This window comes from Bos javanicus, chromosome 5 (genome assembly GCF_032452875.1).
Source record: "Bos javanicus breed banteng chromosome 5, ARS-OSU_banteng_1.0, whole genome shotgun sequence".
NCBI classification, from domain to species: domain Eukaryota; kingdom Metazoa; phylum Chordata; class Mammalia; order Artiodactyla; family Bovidae; genus Bos; species Bos javanicus.
In genome coordinates, this window is record NC_083872.1 from 105770718 (window position 1) to 105793440 (window position 22723).

The 22723-nt window shown below is 49.2% G+C and overlaps 1 protein-coding gene across 4 annotated transcripts in view; it reads right to left on the minus strand.

Annotated features, from left to right (window-relative positions):
• Positions 1–333: 333 nt before the first annotated feature.
• Positions 334–22723, minus strand: part of KCNA6 (potassium voltage-gated channel subfamily A member 6) — a 43166-nt gene continuing 20776 nt past the window's right edge. For 2 of the 4 annotated variants that reach the window (XM_061418177.1, XM_061418180.1), the window contains exons 2-3: positions 18280–18423; positions 334–6213 (exon numbers count right to left, since the gene is read on the minus strand). The gene's annotated coding sequence lies outside the window, so the exon portion shown is untranslated. The remainder of the gene's footprint in view (positions 6214–18279; positions 18424–22723) is intronic. The other 2 variants (XM_061418176.1, XM_061418178.1) reach the window with 1 other exon arrangement.

The following is a 22723-nucleotide window of genomic DNA, read 5'->3' on the forward strand; positions in this document are numbered from 1 at the left end:
CACTTTCTTTTGCACCACAACCAAGTCTGGGATGGAGTCTTGGTCACTGAGGCATCTTTAAGAGACAAAGCAGTGCCTGGAAATCCAGAGAAATGAGGACCCTGTCACCAAGCCGTGAGGCAGCATCACAGAGCCCAGACAAGCTGGTCCCAGCCCCTCAGAAATCAGCAGGACCAGGGAAGAAACTAGACAGCAGGCAAGTGATTGTTGACGCAGAAAATGGAAACCCCGGCCCCTGCTGTTGAGCTTTTCCAGCCTATTGCCGTGAAATGATCAATTACTGTAGACATCTAAGCGCAGAGGGCTCAGAATCATTTTTGATGAGTTCACTGGTTCTAGGAGGTCAGTTTAATTTTATTTTTAGTGGGATTTTTAAAAGAAGCTCACATGGGGAAGGACAATGACTTTTAACAGCCTTTAAACCACAGAAAGCAGAGAGTTGGTGGCAAATGAACCACAGTGCAAGAAGGCAAACTGAACAGACTGCTGTCCGTTGCGGGAGAGACCGTATAGGGCATCGAAACACAAACCTAACAACATAAACTTACACCTGAAACAACTTCAGAAAGAAATATAAACCCCTGTTTGACCGAGATGGAAACTGAGGCCCAGAGGTGAAGACTTGCCCTGGAGCATACAAGGTTATGCGCAAGGTCACTTATCCATACTTCGCCTCCTAACCCTGATGGCAGGTAGGCATTCTGGATAATTCAGCCTGGTGGGATTCCAGACAATCTCTATGACCAAGTGGTATCTGAACTGGAAAATCACTTTTCCTAAAGACAGCTGATCTCTTTGCCACGTCATCTACTGGCCCCTGTGGATAATTTCCCATCACTGACAGCAACTCAGGCAGAAGTCCCTGGGATGTCAGGTCTCTGAGTGCAGTTTTCAGGGCAGTTTGTGGCTGCTCTGTTGCCTCTTCCAGGAAGTAGGGGACACTCCCAGGCAGGGGACCCCTCAAGTTGCCCACTGGACTTCCCAGGCCAGGGATCTGGGAGCCTTTGGAGCCTGTGCTCTCCCTGCATCTGCCCTGGCTCTCTGAGAAGCACTGCCTTGCGCTCTTGCATGGATGGACAAAGGGGCGGCGGGGAGGGGGTCATCCCCACTTCCTGGACATCCAGCAACATCAGGACTGCTGGGTAGAAACCCTGGCGGCCCCAGGAAAGCAGTGCAGACTCTCAGCCCTGAATGGACTCAATCAGCAGGTGTGGCTAGACACGCAGGGACCCCTCAGAGTGACCGAGAGCCAGGAGGTGTCCAGCTCCCAGGGCAGCCCCGGGGTGTCCCATCCCATGGATGGGAGAAACAGAAGCAGTGGCCACTTGGGAGAACTAGTGGCTCCCTCTAGTGGCGCTGTCTGCAATGGCAGGTTACTGGGGACCAGAAAGGGAGCAGCAAGGACCTGCAGGGTAGGAACGGAGCTGGTGAGCGCAGTCCAGATTCTCACAAGTCATCTCAAGTAGTAGATTTTGGAGGAAGTTGTTTTCACCTCCAGAACAGGAGACTTCAGGCCTCAGAATCAGCAACAAGCACAAGGGCCCTGAGCCCTAACCTGACACTCAGAACGTCTCTTCCAGCCACTCACGGCCCACCGCGGACAAACCCCTGTCACTTTTCTGGGGTTGTCTTCCTCCACGTGTTTGTGGGGGGCAGTGCGTGCTTGTCAACCAGCTGATCGCCCATCCCTGAGATGCTCTGAGATCCCCCGACTCTCTGATGAGCCCACGGTCTACCACTCACCTACGAGGAAGCACAGCGTTGCTCATAATCTCCTACGCTTGGAGGGAGCCTGACAGTCACCCAGCACGTCCAGGAAGAGCATGATGACAGTCTGATGCACCTCGGCCTCACCTCTCCCACCACCAGCCCAGCATCATAGTCTGAGGTTGAGCTGAGAGATGGAGGAGGCCCTTCTGCCACCCGCAGGGCCAAGCATTCCAGGCTAAGGAGTCAATCAGGGTTTGCACTTGGAAGCCTAAGAAAACAAGACCCAGGAATTCTCCTCCTTAGAAGATCAAACTAGTCAATCCAAAAGGAAATTAGACCTGGATATTCATTGGAAGGACTGATGCTGACACTGAAGCTCCAGTACTTTGGCCACCTGATACAAGGAACTGACTCATTGGAAAAGACCCTGCTGCTGGGAAAGATTGAAGGCAGGAGAAGGGAATGACAGAGGACGAGATGGTTGGATGGCATCACCGACTCGATGGACATGAGTTTGAGTAATTTCTGGGAGTTGGTGATGGACAGGGAATCCTGGTGTGCTGCAGTCCATGGGGTCACAAAGAGTTGGACACGACTGAGTGACTGAACTGAACTGAGCAGGAGAAGATGTCTATGTGGCCAGCCCATAACAGTCACGACAGTGACTAACTTTCACTAACATTCACACATGTGCTGATAGCAGCCAGGCTCTGCTTCTGCGTTAACTCATGTGATCAGGACAACCCTGTGTTGCAGGCAATCCATCAACAAGCCATTCCTGCCTGGATCCCAGAACAGACACAGCCCATTGCCTCGTTATCACAATGCCTGTGGGTATTTGTTGTGGTTCTGTCACTAAATAGTGTTCAAGTGTCTGTGACCCCATGGACTGCAGCACGCCAGGCTCCCCTGTCCATCACTAACTCCAGAGCTTGCTCAAACTCATGTCCATCAAGTCGGTGATGCCATCCAACCATCTCATCCTCTGTCGTTCCCTTCTCCTCCTGCCCTCAATCTTTCCCAGCATCAGGGTCTTTTCCAATGAGTTGGCTCTTCACATCAGATGGCCATAGTATTAGAGCTTCAGCATCAGTCCTTCCAATGAATATTCAGGGATGATTTCCTTGCAGTCCAAAGGACTCTCAAGAGTCTTCTCCAGCACCACAATTTGAAAACATCAGTTCTTTGGTGCTCAGCCTTCTTTATGGTCCAGCTCTCACGTCTGTACATGACTACTGGAAAATCGTAGCTTTGAATATATGGACCTTGCAGGTAGAGATGCTTAATAAGAATTGAATACATATGATCTCCCTAAGCAAGATGAGAGGGCTTTCGTCTGCTGTCAGGTATCCGGAAATCAATTCGCTCTCAGTTACTCAAGTGATGGAGTTAAACATCTCAGAATTCTAAGTGGGAAGAGACGTGGGAGATGGCTGGGTCCGGTTCCGCATTTCTCAGGTGATAAGGACATGCAAAGTCTCAACATGTGTCATGCAGTGAGTTTAGTGGCAGAGCGGGAACTGGGTCCCAGGTCTCGGGACTCTTGGCCTTCAGCACCTGCTGCTCTGCTGTGTTGAGGAAGCTAAGCTGAGCTGGAGGGCAGCCCCAAGACCCTTCATCTCGGATGGCACAGTGGGCTCCCCGGACACCAGCCAGCACAGCTGAGCTCAGGAAGCAGCGTTTCTCCTGACACCAGCCCCAGCGCCTGCAAGTGGCTCGTAAATCAGATTCCTGCTATCTCACCTCAGAACAAAGACAAGAGTTTGATGTATGATGCTGGGCACCCAAAGCTGGTGCTCTGTGACAACCTGAGCAGATGGGTGGGGAGGGGAGTGGGAGGGATTCAGGATGGAGGGGACACATGTATGCCTCTGGCCAGTTCACGTTGATATATGGCAAAAAGCCATCATAACGTGGTAATTATCCTCCAATTAAGATAAATAAATTTAAAAAAAATGAAGACAAGAGCCACCCCAGGAAATGGTGCATCCCAAGTGCAGACCAATGGCAGAGAGCAGGGCAGTCTGAGGGCGACCTGCTGTCCATTTCTCCACGCTGGACGAGGCCTCCATGGCCCTTCCAGGAGCCAGGAGAGAGGTGTTCTCAGCCTCTCTCTGCTGTTTCTTCTTTTCTCAGATCGATTTCTGGGTCTCCTACTGGAGCGCCCCAACCATCCCACCATTTCCTTCCCCAGGGTCTCAGCCTCAGGCAGTTCTGGTCTCCCATGTATCCACTCCGGCTTGGCTGCCCTGGGAGGCGACAATACCTTGATTGCCAAGGCCAAGGCCAGCCAGGTCCCCAGCCTTCCCAGCAGGGAGAGACTAGAATGAATCACAGAAATGCAGACGCAGCCTGTCCTGGACATGGGGTCAGGGAGACAGATGGTGGGGGCAGAAGCAGCTGACCCTCACCCATCCACCAGCGGGGGCAGTGGGGCTGGGGGCAAAGTCAGGCTGTGATGGGGGCAGAGTCTGGAGGGTAAGGTCACCCTTCGTCCCGGCTTCCGGGAGGGGGTTGCGGGGTCTCCAGCACAGCCACAGAATCCTCCAGCACAGTCCAGCCTCTGGTGTTTCGTCTCTCCCCCACAGGCTGGAAGTCATCCTTGCCTTCACTCTTTCTCTTAACCCCACACCCAATCCCTCCTGTGGGTTCTCTTTTCAAAGTTATGCAGAATCTCTGCTTCTCATCACTCCCCTCCGACTGCAGACAGCAGAATTCAACCACCGCTCTCACCTAGGTTATCCCACCAGCTTCCCAACTATAAAGTCTGTTCAATTTTAAGTCTGATCACATCCCTTCTCCACTCAGAACCCTGGAGGAATGGCTTCCCCTCCAAGTCCAAGTCCAGGCAAAGTCCTTTCAGTGCCTCCAAGGCCCTGCCTGGCTGGCCCAGCCTCAGCGCTCAGCTCACCTTGACCTCGTGTCTTGCGGCTCACTGCCCTCCGGCCACGCTGGCCCCCTTGCGCTCCTAGAACACGCCGGCCAGTCTCCCACCCCCAGGCCTTTTCACCCAGATCACCTCCCTCATTCCTTGACCACTTCTGCTCTCCACTCGAACATCCCCTTCCAGGTCAGCCTTCTCCTGTCTCCCTACATTAACCTGGTCTCCAGTCCCCTACTCTGGCTTCCCAGGTGGCTCAGTGGTAAAGAATCTGCCTGCCAATGCAGGAGACACCGATTCGATCCCTGGGTCTGGAAGATCCTTGGAGAAGGGAATGGCAACCCACTCAGTATTCTTGCCTGGGATATCCCATGGACAGAGGAGCCTGGTGGGCTACAGTCCATGGAGTCACAAAGAGTCGGATACGACTTAGCAACTAAACAAGTGCTAACTGAGTATATTAACCAGAGCCTACATTCATTCATTCACGACCTTACTCATTCACCGGATCCTTTGTGAGTGACGAGTCCACGTCTGGGGCTTTACTAGACATCAGGTGGCCATGTGGCTGAGAAGATGGTCCCTGCTGCCAAGACACCTGCAGTTTGGTGACCCAGCACTCAGATCTGGGAGGGCCCAGCATTAAAGCAGACAGTAACCCTGGCAACGCCTAATTAGAAAAGTAAGCCCAAGGCAAGAAAATCAGCCTCATGGGTTTTGTTACCAAGAAGACAGGACACTTGGATGAGTGGGCGCCCGTGGGAATGTCCCCCCTAGAGCACCCTGGACGGACGCTGCCAGGAGGGAGGGAGGTGAGGAGGAGGGACGTCCGGAAGTGGAATCGCTCTCCTTCCCCAGGGCACAGGCCAGGAGTGGAGTGGGTCACACACGAGAAAGAAGCTCCTGCCTTCCTGGGAGACCCCGTGCACGGCTTCATCACCTGGCCTTGACATCCGCCTGCAGGCAGACCACTCCTTGACCACGGGTGGCACACCTGGCCTCCTTGGAGAACGTCCCCTGTCCAGGGTGGGATCACCGCGGAGGGGACTCAACCACTTTTCCTGATGCCACCCACTTTTTGTGGGTGGCCCCTGGGATGCTGGCCAAGTGTCCTGGCACCTCGGGTACCTGCCTGCCTTTGTCACGACTACTTGATGCATCTGCTCAACTTAGCTGTGGGTGTTTCACACAGTGAAACACGCAGCCTCCGAGACTCCGGCTGTATTTATTGTGAGTCCTCCATGGCCACCCTTTTCCTGGACGGTCCTGCAGCACAGCCATGCGCTTGCCGGCGTCACTCGACCCCTGACCCCTCCACACCTGGTTTCTTCTGTCTGCACCCTCAGTTCTTCTGTCTCACCTCCCTGCCCCAGCCTCAGCCCAGTATCCCAAGTCCCATCTTTAAATGCCCATGGGTCCCATCCCAGTTTTTTCCAGCCTGATCATGGCTCATGGGAGGCCACTGGAGGAGCGTCAGGCCTGTCCACCCTAGGAGCAGGGGCGGGGGGTGTCTCGTCTTCTGGAGAAGTTGAGGGTCCCGGTCCTCTTTGTCCAGCCGCTATCAGAAATACAGGTGTAGTTCTCCTGGTTTGGAACTCTGGGCCAGCCTCTTCCTTAGTTCCCTGCCAGGGACAAATCAGAAGAAAAGGAGGTGAGTTAGTGATGGGAGGCTTGGCTGCATGAGGAGCAGCCCCAGGAGACCTGGGATGGAGCTCCAGCCTCTTTCTTGGTTTCTCTGCATGCTGGTCCCCCGCCTGCCCCATCCCTGGACTCTTTGGTTCACTCACTCCCACCCCACCGGCTCCACAAGAGTCCCCACAGCCCATCAGTAACTGCTGAGCCCTGAAGGGCTCCTGCAGAAGCTGCCTTTATACATGGCCACAAATACTCCACCTGTAACGGCCCCTCAGTCTCCAAACTCAAGTCCAAGCAATTCATTCAACTCCCAGGCCCAGGAAGATGAAGCTTCATACAACTTATCAGCTGAGCTCCCTTCTTTTGGATGCTGACACCGTTCTCCTGGGTTCCAGGGCTTGTCTTGACCCTTGGCATCCATCAGGCACACCATCCTTCCCTGAAAGCGTTCTTGCCACAGCCTGGCTACCCACCCTTGGCCCACCAGAATCTCCTGCTTCTTGGCCCAACCTCCCTCCATCTTCTCCCCATCCCTCCTGGCCCAGCCAAGCCCCAGAGCCTCCTGGAGCCTCCCTGGCCACACCAACACAATGGGTCTTTCTCTTCTCTGATTGCTGAAGCCTTTGCAGTCTGTCCCATGTGATATCAGACATCACTGTTTTCGACTGGAAAGCATGCGAGATTGGGAGCCCAGTGTTCCATGTTCAAGGTTTGTGTCTACTGTGCCCTGGGCTGAAAAAGCCATCTGGATGTGCCGGCATGTCCCTGTAACTCCCACAAAGCCCTTCAAGAATAGGCCAGGGTTGCCTTAGACCAATTCCTCCAGGTATCCTGCCCACTCCCACAAAACCAAGCCCCTACCCCTCTGCCACTCAGTCAGAAGAGGGGAAGTTTATCTGATTTGAAGAGGTACTGGCACCCCTATGTTTATAGCAGGACTATTCTCAATAGCCAAGACATGGAAGCAATCTGAGTCCATCGACAGATGAATGGATAAAGATGTGGTACACATGTACAATGGAATACCACTCAACCATACAAAAGAATGCAATAATGCCTCTTGCATCAAGAGGACGGACCTAGAGATGATCATACTAAGTGAAGAAAGACAGAGAAAGACAAATATCATATGATATCACCTATATGTGGAATCTAAAAAAAATGATGCTGGCAATGCAGGAAATAATATTTGATAGTGATCATGGTATGAACCCTGAAGACTGATTTAACCAAAAAGTATGCTGGAAGCAGGGAAAGTGGGAATATGGTTTCCAGTCAAGACATGAGGTGCCGTCCCATCACTCAGGGTAGAAGCTGAGGTCATTCCAGCAGCCCACAAAACCCTACCCATTGGGCTTCCCCACCCCTACTAAGCCAACCTCACCCCCAGGGCCCTCCCTACTCACCTCGCTCCAGCAGCAAGGGCCTCTCTGCTGTTTGGACCCTCAGTGACTCCCAACCTCCTCCAACCTCAGGGCCTCTGCAGTTGCTGTTGCCCTGGCCTGGAATGCCTTCTCCCCACACACCCACAGGGCTCTCCCCTCAATCCTTCCAGTCTTTGCTCAGATGCTGTTTCTCGGATGGGTCATCCCTTTCCCCCCTTCCCTTACTGACCTCTACATTCCTCCCCAACAGTGCCCACAGGACACCCATGGATGCCTATTCTTCACCATATTACCTATAACCATAAGAGCCTGGCGGGCTACAGTCCATGAGACCGCAAAGAGTTGAACACGACTGAGCGACTAGCACTTGCGTCCCTACAGAGCCCTGCCTCTATATAGAGAGAGGCTGACAGCCTTTTATTTAAACCTTTACGTGTCCTCCACACTGGCGTGATGGCTTCGTGAGGCGGGGGTTTTGTTCCCCACGTGTATTTGTACGGCGTGTGTTTTTGTTTACCGTGTATATTTTTCTTTACTATGCGTACTGTGCTCAGGTGCTTTATAAATATTTATTAGCTGAAAAGACAGATTAGGAAATAACGTAAGTATTACAGAGAAAAATGAAGGGAAATGACAGAAAGTAACTTAAAATAATTGAAAGCGCTAGCCTCTGAGCACTTGGATTCACGGTGAGAAGAGAGGTGGAGCCTGCCGGGTTTCCTTAAAAGCCTTACAGCATTATGTGGCTTTTCAAATTGTGTGTGTGTGTCTTGAATAAAAATGAAAATGTTTTAAATATGCTGTTTGCACCTCCCCCAGCTCTAATCATACTTCGTCACAATACTAAAGAAGTGAGTACTGGATTTCCTATTCTTTTGTATTATTAATCCTAAAAAATCACCTCCTTCCTCTCTTCCACCTCTTTCTCTCTAACTCACCACATCTCTGATTCACCCCGAGGCTGGAAGCGCTCACCTCCTCCATTGCTGTCAAATCTGTTCACCGCCTTCTGTCTCTATCATTAGGGCTCTAGTGCCCTCATCCACCTGGATGCCGGCAAAAATTCTGTGATCAGTCCACCTTATCCATACAGAGCATCCAACCCACTGCACTGTGGTGAGACCAACTTGCTCCGTGGGTACCCTTCCCTTGTTCCCTTGGCAACCCCATCTCTGCACTCACTGTGTTAATCCCATCTCAGGGCCTTTGGATACGGTTCACTCTGCCTGGGATGCTGTTTCTGGAACCTTTGCCTATTTAATTCCCTTCTCATCATTCAAATATCATGAAGTCAAATCCCCCCATTTCAGGCCCTTGTAGCTCAGGTATGTGGATATCTGTGATCTGTAACACTTGTCATGGTTGTAGTTTTATGTTGGGGTTTACTAGATTAACATCTGCTTCCATATGCCCCATCACCGCACACACACCTCATGATTGCCATCAATTCTGTTAAAGGAAGAATCATTTTTCATGATTTCACGTATCATTTTATTTATCATTCTCATGTATCATTCTATCCCCACTGCCAAGCACACACAGGAGCCCAATGAATAAATGCTGACTCTGTTGAACCACTACCTTTCGCTACAGCAGCAATCAATATGTATTGCTTGGGGGCGCATAACATTCCTCTCTGCCTTAAAACTCTAGGATATGGAGACTGCACGCTTTTTTTAAAGCCCTTCCGCTCACACCTCTCTAAACTTGCAGTTCCCATCTTCACACGTAATTTCTGGAAATGTGTATTGATGTAAAATGTGCAGAAGATTATATGTTGTGTGGGGTTTCTATCCCGGAGTGCTAAGGTCTGATGAAATCCTTCCTCACGCTCTGCCGGGCGGATACAATCATCCAGGTCTATTTGCAGCAGTTCACACATGACTTTTCAATATGCTTCCTCCCTTCATAATCCAACAGATGCAACGGGCTGCATCCCAGCGAACCACTGATTGAAGCTAAAGATACAGCACTTCCGGCACATCTAATGATTCTTATCTTGTCTCAGCTCTACTAACATCCTTGCTTGGTGCTCTTAATTTTTCCGCATTCCCCTCATTTTTCTAAAACAGAGGAAGAACGTGCAATGGCATGTTCTGAACTATTGCATGCACACGACTACACAGAAAAGACGGTGACACTGGCCAACAGCCAGGCCACCGTGAGAATGACCGTTCGTTGCAGCTAACACACAAAATTCCAAATCCAACATAAGATCCAACATTGAGGGTTCTAAATTTGAACACCTAATGCTGAGCACCATTTGCGCACACTTCCTGTGCAATTAGGGACTACCTGGTAATTCAGTATTAATTTAACCCTTTGCTGAGTAAAGCAAGTTTTAATTCATCCATTTCTTCCTACTTATTCAGAATCGTATGAAAAATCAAACATTCTTTAAAGTTCCTTTTAAAGAGTGAGGCTGTCAGGTTTAACTCCCCTTCAGACACAAGCTAAAATAATCAGGGGGAGTCTTAAATTCTTGTGTTTCCAATGTAGCACAGTTGAACAACTAAATTTGAGAATTCTCATGCATGTATTTTTCAAACACCCCTTCCTTTGCCCCTAAAATCAACTCTTGGCAATTTCTGTTGGCAGGGAGGGGGTCACATCTTCAAACGGGCTGCACTCTCAAGAACATGGACCATGCCACATGGGCAGGGGAAGGCAAGGACCAGAATCTGGACGATTCAGCTTCTTGCTGGACCCAGTGTGAACCACTGACCACTTCAATCTCGTGTCTACACTCGCTGGTCTTATCGCTGTTTTCAGAGGTAGGCTCACCAACTGTTTTCCAACCACTCAGCCTATCTGTGAGTGATGTGGAATTTGGCATCTCTTCAAACTTTGAGCTTGATCAAAGTTTCTGCTCCTCTGGGATATGTCACCAAACCCTGTGCATCCCCAGAGAGATAGAGATGTGGCTTGCAGCAAAGTGAGGGCTCCGTCATGCTCCAGACACCGACAGGGAGATTGCTGGACTCCCCCAGGGCTTAGAGTTCACCATTATTTTTAAGAATGTGTGGCCAGGACATGGAAGCAACCTAAATGGCCATCGACAGAGGAATGGATAAAGAAGATGTGATATATATATATATATATATGTCAGCCATGAAAAAGAATGAAATAATGCCATTTGCAGCAACCCAGAGGGACCTAGAGTTTGCTATCCTGAGTGAAGCCAGTCAGACAGAGAAAGAGAAATACCCTATGATAATGCTTCTATGTGGAAGCTAAAAGGGAATGATACAAATGAATTTATTGACAAAACAGAAACAGTCTCACAGACTTAGAGAACTTGCGGTTACAGAAGGGAAGGGTAGGGGGAAGGGAGAGTTAGGGAGTTTGGGACTGACATGTACACACTGGTATGTTTTAAATGGAAAACCAACAAGGACCTACTGTATATATAGCACAAGGAACTCTGTTCAGTATTATGTAACAACCTAAGCAGGAAAATCTAAAACCGAATCACTCTGCTGTACATCTGAAACTATCACCAGCTTTTAAATCAACAGTGCATGCATGCTAAGTCGCTTCAGTCGTGTCTGACTCTCTGCGACCCCATGGACTGTAGCTCACCAGGTCCTCTGACCACAGGATTCTCCAGGCAAGAATACCAGAGTGGGTTGCCATGCCCTCCTCCAGGGGATCTTCCCGACCCAGGAATCGAACCCACATCTGAGGCTCCTGCATTGCAGACAGATTCTTTATGGCTGAACCACTGGGGAAGCCCTAAATCAAGTATACTCCAATATAAAGTTAAAAGTTGTTTTTTTTTTTTAAAGAGCATGTGAACATTATAACTAGCAACAAAATACAAACTACACAAGATCCCATTTAATCCCCATCTAGTGAACAGCCACCCTCCCCAACTCAAAGCTGGTTGGTGACATAAACAGTCTCATATAGAGCTGGCGATTCCTTCTGTTTGTCCCAGTCTCTATCCATTGACCACGCACTATAATGTTTCAAGGTGGAAATAACCTTTCTGATCCTAAAACGTACATACTCATTTTAAACAATGGAGGAACTACAAAGGAAAATTATAAAAGGAAACAACTTCACATACATCCCTTCCACTAAGACAATCATTTTGCCTTTGGAGTCACACAGATCCAGGTTGAGCCCAGTTACTCACGTGGTGGCCTCGTCTGATGGGTGGCAATAATAATCATGGAGGCTGCCTTACAGTGTGAAGATTTATGATAATATTTTTGTTCAGCACAGTGTTCAGTAACTGGTAGCTATGACTATTATTGCTGTTAATACACCTCCAGTCTGCTTTCTATGCACATGTACATGTGTATAAATGTCCATGTGCACACTTCATGTCCCCACAAGGTGCTTTTGTGTGCCAAAAAGATGATTTAGGAGATCTGTTGCTTTGAGAGATAAGTATTCAATTTATGAAGGGTATATATCTTTAAATTGAGTTCTTTCTGAAGCTTTTGAGCTCAGCAGACAAACTGTACTATTCTATTCATAAGCAGAGGCTGCCTGTGTTGTTTTTCAAAAGCCTGAACTCCTTTAGACTTTGAAAGCAGTAAGAGGAAAGCATCTTTAAAGATACATGTTATAGAGGACTTCCCTGGTGGTCCAGTGGTTAAGACTTCACCCTTCCAGGTCAGTGGGTGCTGGTTCCATCCCTGGTTGGGGAACTAAGATCCCACATGCTGCACAGCATGACCAAAAAAAATTTTTTTTTAATTTTTTAAAAAGATGCATGAATGTATTGTTGTTGTTTAGTCGTTGTCACGTCCAAGTCCTTGCGACACCACGGACTGTAGCCCGCCAGGCTCCTCCGTCCATGGGATTTCCCAGGCAAGAATACTGGAGTGGGTTGCCATTTCCTTCTCCGGGGGTCTTCAAAACCCAGGGATTGAATCCGGGTCTCCTGCATTGGCAGGCAGAGTCTTTACCATCTGAGCCACCAGGGAAGCCCAGAATATATAATTGAATTTAAAAGGTAATAAAGTATTTTTTATTTTTAGCTAAGTGTTTTACATGTACAAGACACATATAAACACACACACACACAAATCATCTGGAATAATTATACTACGATGACAGGAATTACCTCTGGACTGTGGGATTACTGGTGACCTTTATTTTGCGATATACACCTCTTTGCATATACAGTCGAACTTTGAACAACAAAGAAATGTGGGGTGTCCACTCTCCACAAAATCAAAAATCTGACTATAACATTACAGTCAGCCCTCTGTATTCTCAGATTCAACCAGCCCCGAACTGTGTACTGGAGTACACATATTTATTGAAAAAATATCTGCATAAAAGTGGACCCATTTCATTCAAGTCCATTCAAGAGTCAACTATGTTATCTTAACAATCAGAATAAAATAGTAAAGCTATTACAAGTTGGGGGGAAATGTACCATTAACTTTTAAAAAAAGAATTATGCAAAAGCATTCTTTGATCATCTAAAAAGCTAAAGCAGCAAGCCCATGTGTGTGGTTGTTCCTTGTCCCATTTTGGCGTTGATTTACCTAAGCTATGATATTTTTCTCTTCCTAAAAGAAGCACAGAAGAACCTGGATGTAGTAGATAGTCACTATTTTTGTTTGTTTGGGGAGGGTGGTGCTTATATTTTTAGTTACCCAACATCTATGTTATCCCTTCTCTTCCTCATGGAGCACCAACTTTCCTCTAGAAAAACAGTCTCCACACTGTATACTCAGTCCATGTGCTTTGAATAAAACTGACCCCAACCTTGGCTCCAAGAGTGTGCATATGACCCAGATACGTCCAATTAGATAAGAAAATGAGCTGAAATTCTGACCAATGAAAATCAGATCATGGATTTTTTTTTCTGATCCATAAAAGACTCTGTTTATGGGACTAGGACCTGGGAGGATATATGCCTAGAGTTACTGGCCATCATATCACCATCTGCCGTCCATATGAACAGCAGAATTGCGTTAAGAGAAATGAAAAAAAAAAAAAACTCTGTCTCCTGGATCACACTGTACCTGAAGCCCACTTTTTTCAAAAGAATTGTATTATTTTCAACTAACATACGATGGACCTTAGACTTATTTTGAATGTTCCAGCACAAGCTCTGGTTAACTTAATGGATATGCTGCTGCTGCTGCTAAGTCGCTTCAGTCGTGTCTGACTCTGTGCGACCCCAAAGACGGCAGCCCACCAGGTTGCCCCATCCCTAGGATTCCCCAGGCAAGAACACTGGAGTGGATTGCCATTGCCTTCTCCAGTGCATGAAAATGAAAAGTGAAAGTGAAGTTGCTCAGTCGTGTTCGACACCTAGCGACCCCATGGACTGCAGCCTTCCAGGCTCCTCTACCCATGGGATTTTCCAGGCAAGAGTACTGGAGTGGGGTGCCATTGCCTTTGAGAATGAAATTAATTGAGTCTAATAGCACTAACTGAAAAACATCATTTATAGGTACAGATAGAATCTCATGGGTAGATATACCCTGAGCCTAAAGAGGAGGCTGACATGCATCAGCACACACAGAATGTGTCTTGTATTTAATGACTTTGTCCTGCTTCTTGCATTGGCCTCCTCAGGACAGCCTAAATATCTCATAGTCAGCTTTTTTTCAATACATTACAAAACTTCAGCAGTTAGAGCTATGCATTACATTATCTAGGCATTCTGGCACTTTCATTTTGTTAAAATTTGAGCCTTACTAAAGAAGTCCTCTCTAAGCCTTACATTCAGGCTTCCCTGGAGGCTCAGCAGAAAGAATCCACCTGCAATGCAGGAGATGCAAGAGTCGCAGGTTCGATCCCTGAGTTGGGAAGATCTCCTACAGAAGGAAATGGGAACCCACTCCTTGCCTAGGAAGTCCCACGAACACAAGTGGAAATCCCATGAACATAAGCATTATTGCTTGGCAAATCCCATAAACTGCAGAGCATGGGAGGCTATAGGCCATGGGGTGGCAAGAGTCGGACAGGACTTAGCGACTAAAGCACCAACAGAGTCATTCAACCCCTACAGCTGTCCATGCTTTGGCCTATTCTACGGTATCTCTGCTAACCAAAGCCCAACTTTAAATGAATTTATGAGTAGTAGATTTCCCTTTTGGAATAAATTAGTTTGAGCCAGACATTTTAGTCTCTTGTAACCCAAAGAAAGCTAACTGGACCCATTTAATTATAGAATCACTAACACCTACGTTCTGCAGCCCAATTAAAATAATAGCTATTCTTTGCTCATCACTTGGTGTGTTCAAGATATTTTAAATGCATTATCTCATGAATAAGCCCACTCGTCCTTTGAAATAGACATTATTTTCTCTGTTTCACGGATGAAGAATCTGAGGCACGACGAGCCTAGATAATTACCCTCAAATCACCCCGCTAGATGGACAGAATAGGAAACACCGGCCCCACATTCCACCACTATGCCACGCTACCATCTCGTCTAGACTTAGAATTCTAAATTCCAGTCTCGCACTAGAGACATAATTCTTTTATTGGGCTTGGGTGTACTACCAGTTGAGTTTAAAAAAAAAGAAAGAAAGAAAAAAAAATAAAAGAGAAACTTACTTCCCACAAATAGCCCTGATAGAAGCCAAGCATAGGAACAGCACACAAACAGAGCCTTGTTTAAAGTGGGAGGAGAGGCTTCACGAGTGGTCCAGCGGTTAAGAATCTGCCTTGCAATGTATGTGGGTTGCATCCCTGGTCTGAGACGATTCTGCAGACCTCAAAGCAATGCAGCTCGTTAGCCACAACTACTGAGCCTGCACTCAGCAGGCTCTGCAACTATGGAAGCCCGCGCACGTAGGGCCCATGCTCTTCAACAAGAGAAGCCACCGCAATGAGAAGCCTGTGAACTCAACAGAGAGCAGACCCCACTCTCTGCAACTAGAGGAAGCAGCACACAGCAGTGACGACCCAGCACAGCCAAAAATAAAATAAACGCTTAAAAAACTAAAAACTAAAGTGGATGGAGGAAGTCCCCTCAGTGCCACCATGCTCCTCTGATTTCCAAGCAGCAATAAAGATCTGAGAGCAGGTTCGGGGCTCACTTGAGTCATGCCAAATGCCCATTAGCATCGTGTAACCTCCGAAGCATCAGACTTTATTTCGGGGGGCTCCAAAATCACTGCAGACGGTGACTGCAGCCATGAAATTAAAAGACGCTTACTCCTTGGAAGGAAGGTTATGACCAACCTAGATAGCATATTCAAAAGCAGAGACATTACTTTGCCAACAAAGGTCCTTCTAGTCAAGGCTATGGTTTTTCCTGTGGTCATGTATGGATGTGAGAGTTGGACTGTGAAGAAAGCTGAGCACCAAAGAACTGATGCTTTTGAACTGTGGTGTTGGAGAAGACTCTTGAGAGTCCCTTGGACGGCAAGGAGATCCAACCAGTTCATCCTAAAGGAGATCAGTCCTGGGTGTTCATTGGAAGGACTGATGCTAAAGCTGAAACTCCAGTACTTTGGCCACCTCATGCAAAGAGTAGACTCACTGGAAAAGACTCTGATGCTGGGAGGGATTGGGGGCAGAAGGAGAAGGGGGCGACAGAGGATGAGATGGCTGGATAGCATCACGGACTCAATGGACATGAGTTTGAGTAAACTCCGGGAGTTGGTGATGGACAGGGAGGCCTGGCGTGCTGCGATTCATGGGGTCGCAAAGAGTTGGACATGACTGAGTGACTGAACTGAGTTGAACTGAACTGAACCTCTGAAGCATTAGTCAAAGCTGACTCCATTGGTGAAATTAGCTGGAAAGCTGCAGATTTTCCACTTTATAAGGACACTGTCTAAGCTGGACGTGAGCTATCACCAGATTTCCAATAAGTCACTTCTGTTTCATATAATTATATGAAAATGTAGCAAAATGGTTCATGCGCATTTACCAGGGACATGGCATCCCATCTAGTTTGTTATTTCTCACAGTAACCCAACTTCACTCCAAGAAACTGAGGTACAACAGATCCATAAAGATAGAGTGTTCACAGTCAGACAGGCCAGGAGCAAACACATAAAGTACCCTGCTTTTCATGGTGTTAGCTGCTAAGTTGTGTCCGACTCTTTGTGACCCCATGGACTGTATACCGCCAGGCTCCTCTGTCCATGGAATTCTCCAGGCAACAATACTGGAGTGGATTGGTTGTCATGCCTCTCTACAGGGGATCTTCCCAACCCAGGGATCGAACCTAGGTCTCCTGCATTGCAGGGAGATTTCTTCACTTTTCAGAGGCAACTAAGTCACCTGGTACATTGAATCACATTTTATTTAGGCTACAGAGCCATTGGAGGTCAAGGGAAGCAGTCTTGCTTTCCTCGGGTTCAGTTCCCCACTGAGAGCACTCACATTAATCCCTGCCGCCCACCCCCTACCCCGGGCATGGATGGCATGATGCTACAGCTCCCCAGGCAGCAAAGGTGGGAGTCGGCGCCTATGGAAGCCTTGGGGAATGGAGGCTGGCAGGCAAAGCTTTTCCTTCTGAATAACCCTGCTTGTCAAACACCTCCTCTTGATGATTTCCTGGCAGCCCTGACTCTTTTAGGGAGAAAGTTCCAGGGACAAAAGAGTGGCTGTTCCTTCCCACTGGCTCTCAGCAGTGGAGGGAGGGCTTCTTGGGCTCCCAGAGAGGGTCCAGGGGAGCCAGGATGGCCAGAGGAGATGGGGTTTGTGAGACCTGTGCCCCTGAGGTCAGCAGGATGGTGACAACTCCCCCCACCCCACTCCCACTCCACACCCTCCAAGCACACACACATGGGCAGCTTCCACCTTCAAGAAACTCTTGGAGGCAGACAGCTTCTGCAGCCTGGCACCACAGCACCCCAAGTACAAAGGCTCTTTTCAAATCCACCTCCGAACCGCAGAGCCAGTGCCCAGCCTGTCCATCCAAGAGCTCCCGGCACACATGACCAGAACCTCCTCTATGTACCTAGATTCCTGTAGGAGCCTTCCTTCGGGGGCACACCAGGAGCAGTGCATTAAGACAAGTCCGCCCTTGCACGGGCAATACAGGCCTGCCCTGTCCACAGTAATGAACCTGGCCAGAGGTCACCTGTGCCAGCAATGATGAACAATGTCAGTGATGAAACCTTGGCGGACCACTCCCACCACCCTTCCCCACAATGTGCCATGCCGGCCACTGCATAGCACTGGGTCTCGAGCCTCATTTCCACTCCGGTCCTCACTTCAGCCAGAGGGATCATTCCCAAAAGGCATCTCAGCAGGTCCTGTCTCTGACTGACAGCTCCTGCTGCTCCCACGGGTGTCAGAATGAATCCAGCCCCTAACAGTGTCACAGCTCGTCACCACCTGAGTCCACCCTATCTCTCCAGCCTCTGCTGCACACTCTGTCCCACCCTATGTGTCCCCAGCTCCCAGTTCCTTGAACACATCCTCTTTTTCTTTCTCCCAAACCTTTTTTTTTTTTTTTGCAACATGTGATATCTTAGTTTCCAGCTCAGGGATCAAACCTGTGCAGAGTCTAAACAACCTTTGCTCAAGTTATTCCTTCTATTGAGAATTTTCAATCCTGAAAACTCCTATTCATTTTGCAAGGCCCAGCTGATATACTGATTTCTTTGGGAAACCTCCCCTGACTCCCTCCAGCCTCCGGGAGAATTCTCTACCTTTCTTACCAGAAGCATCTTGCATATGATTTCCAAGGAAGGATTAAACCAGCTGGGAATGTAGACTTACTGCAATTTTCAGAGTCTTGCTCTCTCTCCTCCTTCTGCAAGTCACCTCTAAGAGAGCTGGTCAGATTCTGGTTTCCTCATTCTTCTCTTTCTGCTTTTGGACATGCTGGTATGAGGTCATGATTTCTGGAACCACTGCAGCCTTCTGTGGACATGAGGTAAGGCGGGGGGGCCAAGTGAGCCCCAGAGAGCAGGACCCCCTGAGCCTTGCATCATGAAATGAAAGTGAAAATTATTCAGTTGTGTCCAACTCTTTGCGACCCCATGGACTATACAGTCTATGGAATTCTCCAGGCCAGAATCCTGGAGTGGGTAGCCTTCTCCTTCTCCAGGAGATCTTCCCAACCCAGGGATCAAACCCAGGTCTCCCACATTGCAGGAAGATTCTTTACCAGCTGAGCCACCAGGGAAGGACAAGAATACTGGAGTGGGTAGCTTATCCCTTCTCTAGCAGATCTTCCCAACCCAGGAATCAAACCAGGATCTCCTGCATTGCAGGCGGATTCTTTACCAGCTGAGCTACAAGGGAAGCCCTCCATCATTGTCATGGGCAAAGGTGGTTCAAACTTCCTTCTCTGTCCTTTGCAATGTGACCTGGAAGCTCCTTCCAAGGTAGAAAGGAGTAAGAGTCCCTCCCCACTTGGCCTGCAGTCCCAGGCAAGTTTCAACTCAGCCTTTTACCCCGGCGCCCCGAGCTGCAGGATCTGAGTGCTGCTTTGGTGCTAATAAAGTTGTTCCTTGATTCCTGCATCAGTGTTTGCCTGTGCGTCACCGACCAGTGGACATGAGTCTGAGCAGGCTCCGGAAGATGGTGAAGGCCAGGGGAGCCTGGCGTGCTGCAGTCCATGGGGTCGCAGAGAGTCAGACACGACTGAGTGAACAACAACAGCAACACACAGTCAGAGCTCAGGGGTGATGAGAGGGAACGACAGGGCAGGACCTGGGCTTCATGGAAAGCCTGTCCCCCTAGCTTCCACCACTGAGCACACTGTGCTGTGGCCAGCTATCTACTCATGTCTGCCACGTACTCCTTCCTCAAGATATTAAAGCCCTGCTCACCTTTGATTCTCCAGGGTTTGGCTCATGTGGGCCCATTATAAATGTCTGTTAAAAAAGAATGAGTGGGTACCAGACACTGAATAAGGCATTTCCTCCATCCTACCAATTCCCAGGACTGCTGCCATCCCCTGCCCTGCTTCTCTGTGCCCAGAAAGTCAGTTTTGTTCAAGTTTTTAAGCACGATGCTCTCCATGTTATAGCTGAGGAACACAAAGCATCAAAGAAGAAAGAAGGCCTCAAGGCTCGCGAGTCAGAGAGGCAGGGTTGGAACTTGCTCTGATGCTGCAGCCGCTGCTGGTATCTGCCAGGGGGTGCCGTCACCTGTCACAAGGATGCTGAGCAAGTAAAGGGAAGCAGGGCCTCTGCACCTGCACCTCCTCCCGGGACAGCTCCGCAGCCTGCAGCGCAAAACCCCGCCTCCTCCCTACCCCCTCCGCCCTCTCAGCGTCCCAGGGACCAAGGATGCAGGGTTCTGACACGGAGCCTGCAGTCCCTGGGAGCTGGTCCAGGATCCTGCCTGCATGAGGGGAAAGGTTTGAACAAGGGAAGGAAGAGGAAAGAGAAGCAGAAGTCGTCGCTTTGAGTCGGGGGAGAGTGTGAGCCAATAGCTGGTTCCTGGGTGGAGGATGGATAGAGAAGAGCGTATACAGGTACCTGCTTCTGTCCTCCTCAACCTGGTCCACGTTGTCAAGCACCAGTCTGTCCCAGATGTCCAGAGAGGAGACCCGCCACTGCAGGGGCTCACAGGAAGGACTCAGGTGGGCCTGAAGGCTATCCTGGGGGCGGGGGGTGGTGGGAGGGGAGTAGGTGCAGGAGAGAAGCTTTGGTGGTGGAGGGAGAATTCAGATGGGAGGTGACAGCAGGGGAAAAGCAGAGGGAGTCCCGGGCAGCTGCTGCTGGATGCGGCTCTGCTGGCTCCTGCCAGGCACTAATGCAGAGGATCAGCCATGAATGGCTAGGTCTGGGGCTGGGGGTCAGACCCCTTTGTCCTTGGGGCCATCATCTGTTACGTGGGGGTGGAGCTTGGGGAAAAGAGGTGACTGGCACCATTTCACGAGGAGCTCTCTGAGGAGGAGGCAGGGCTGCGGTAGAAGGGATGTGGGTGAGAAGGCAAAGAGGGAAGCTCCACAAGAAGGGGGCTGAGATAATTCCATCCTGCAAGATCTTCAGGGGAAGAGAGGCTGCCCCTTCCCAAAGGGTCGGGCGGGACTGGCCGGGGCTGGGCAGGGAATCTCTGCTCTGACTGGTGGGGAAGCTGTGCCACTTCGGGCAATTCAGTCAACCTCTCTGGGCCGAGGAAAGTCATAAAAATGCCTGCTCTGCTGGTCTCGGTGAACTGTTGTGATGTCCTGTTGCGATAGAGTTTTATAAAATGTGAAGGGCACTTAAAGGTGAAGGTATAAAAGCATGAGCGCCAGAACCTCCTAGACCAGTGGTCCCCAAATGCGGCTGTACCCTACAGTCTCTCGAGAAGCTGTTTTTTTAAGTGTTGCTTCTTGACTGCATCCTAGATCAGTGGTTCAAACTGGAGAAGCGAGAAGGTGTTAAGACAGCAAAGGGGGCAGAAAGCGGTACTTTTAAAAATAAAGCTCCCAGGGTGATTCAGGCTTCCCTGGTGGCTCAGAAGGTAAAGAATCTGCCTGCAACGTGGGAGACCTGGGTTCAATCCCTGGGTTGGGAAGATCCCCTGGAGGAGGGCATGGCAACCCACTCTAGTAGTCTTGCCTGGAGAATCCCCATGGACAGAGGAGCCTGGCGGGCTACAGTCAACGGGGTCGAAAAGAGTCGGTCATGACTGAAGTGACTAACACTTCAGGGTGATTCTGAAGCACTGGAAAGGTGGAGACCCACCACCTCAGATCTCCTCAGGTTTCCTGAAGACAGTCATGAGGCACACACGTCTTAGAGAAGCAGACCCTCAGCTTCCCCCAGACCTCCTGCGTCGGGGTTTCTGGGAGGCCAAGGGGTCTCTGTGTTGAACACCATGATGAGGCAGCCCAGACCATCATTCTGTGACGTGTCTGTGATCCCCTCTTCCTTGCAGGATGAACAGTCACACCTGCGGGCATCACCTTGCTCTGGGCAGAGCCGCTCGGGGAGGGGACGTGCCCTCTTCAGGGAATACACACAGACATGTGCTTTGGGGACGGGGTGGCGCTAGACAGCGCTCCCCACCCCATTCCTGCTCCACTGGACTGACAGCCCAATTCTAACGTGACCAGTTTCCCAGCCATAGAGGCTGAGATGAGTTATCCTTGACGAATAACACCGAATAACCGTGTTTCATTATTTTGTCAACAGATATCCAGGCTTTTCTGCCCCATACTCTCTCTGTTGGCTCTGCTCCATTCCTAAGATTACGTAAGTGTGTGTACGTGCGCACACACACACACACACACACACACACACACCAATCCCACGAAACACACAAATGCCAGGGTGAAGAGGATTCAAGGATTTAAGGAGTCAGGAACTCACACCAGGCAACCATGTTACTTGGGAACACGGCTAACGTAGAAATAAATGAGGTAGATGACCTTAGGACTGGATAGAGACCTGGGGACTGTTCCCTATCTCACGGGGAAGTTAAGAGCACGGATACTACAGCTAGAATGCCTGGACCGTGAGACTTGGACCAGCGGTCCTCTGGGGTGGAGATTCTCACAGTGCTGCTGGGAAAGCAAACAAGTCAGTGCAGGCGAAGCTCTTAGAAATGTGGCTGCACCCGCCACGCTGGTGCAGTGTCTCCTGCTCTTACTCGTTGTTGTTTCTGTTGCTGCTTTATGATAGGTGAGGAAGCTGAGGTATAGAAAATAATTTGCTCAATTTATCTATGGTACTTGACTCTTGGAGGAGCACAACCTAAGGAGAGAATCATAAATGTGAACACTTATATAGAGGAAAATGTCCACTGTAGCATCACTTAGAACAAAAAGCTAGCAAACAACCAGAATGACCCACAGTAAGCGGTAGGTTACCAGAATGATGGTGGATCTATGTGATAATTGCATGAGAAAATGAGAGACAAAATATGGAGCTTTTTTTTTTAATGAAATACAAAATGGGTCTCAATGGAGAGAGACGCAGAGACAAAGCTGGTCTGGAAGGAAAACCAGCAAAATACCAACACTGAAAGTCTGGTTATGGGACTGTGGGAACTTTTATTTTCTTCCTTATGCTTTTCTAAATTGCACTAGTTTTCCATAATGAGCAGATACAACTTCTAAAGTCAGTAAATAAAACTGTTTGTTTCAAGCCGTTTGTTCAGTGTGCTCGGAGTGCACATGGGCTTTCTCTATCTCTGGCCAGACCTCTGCTGCTTGTTGGGCTGCACCAGCAGTAGGAAGCGAGGCAAAATGGGATAAAGATGATGCACAAACACCAGG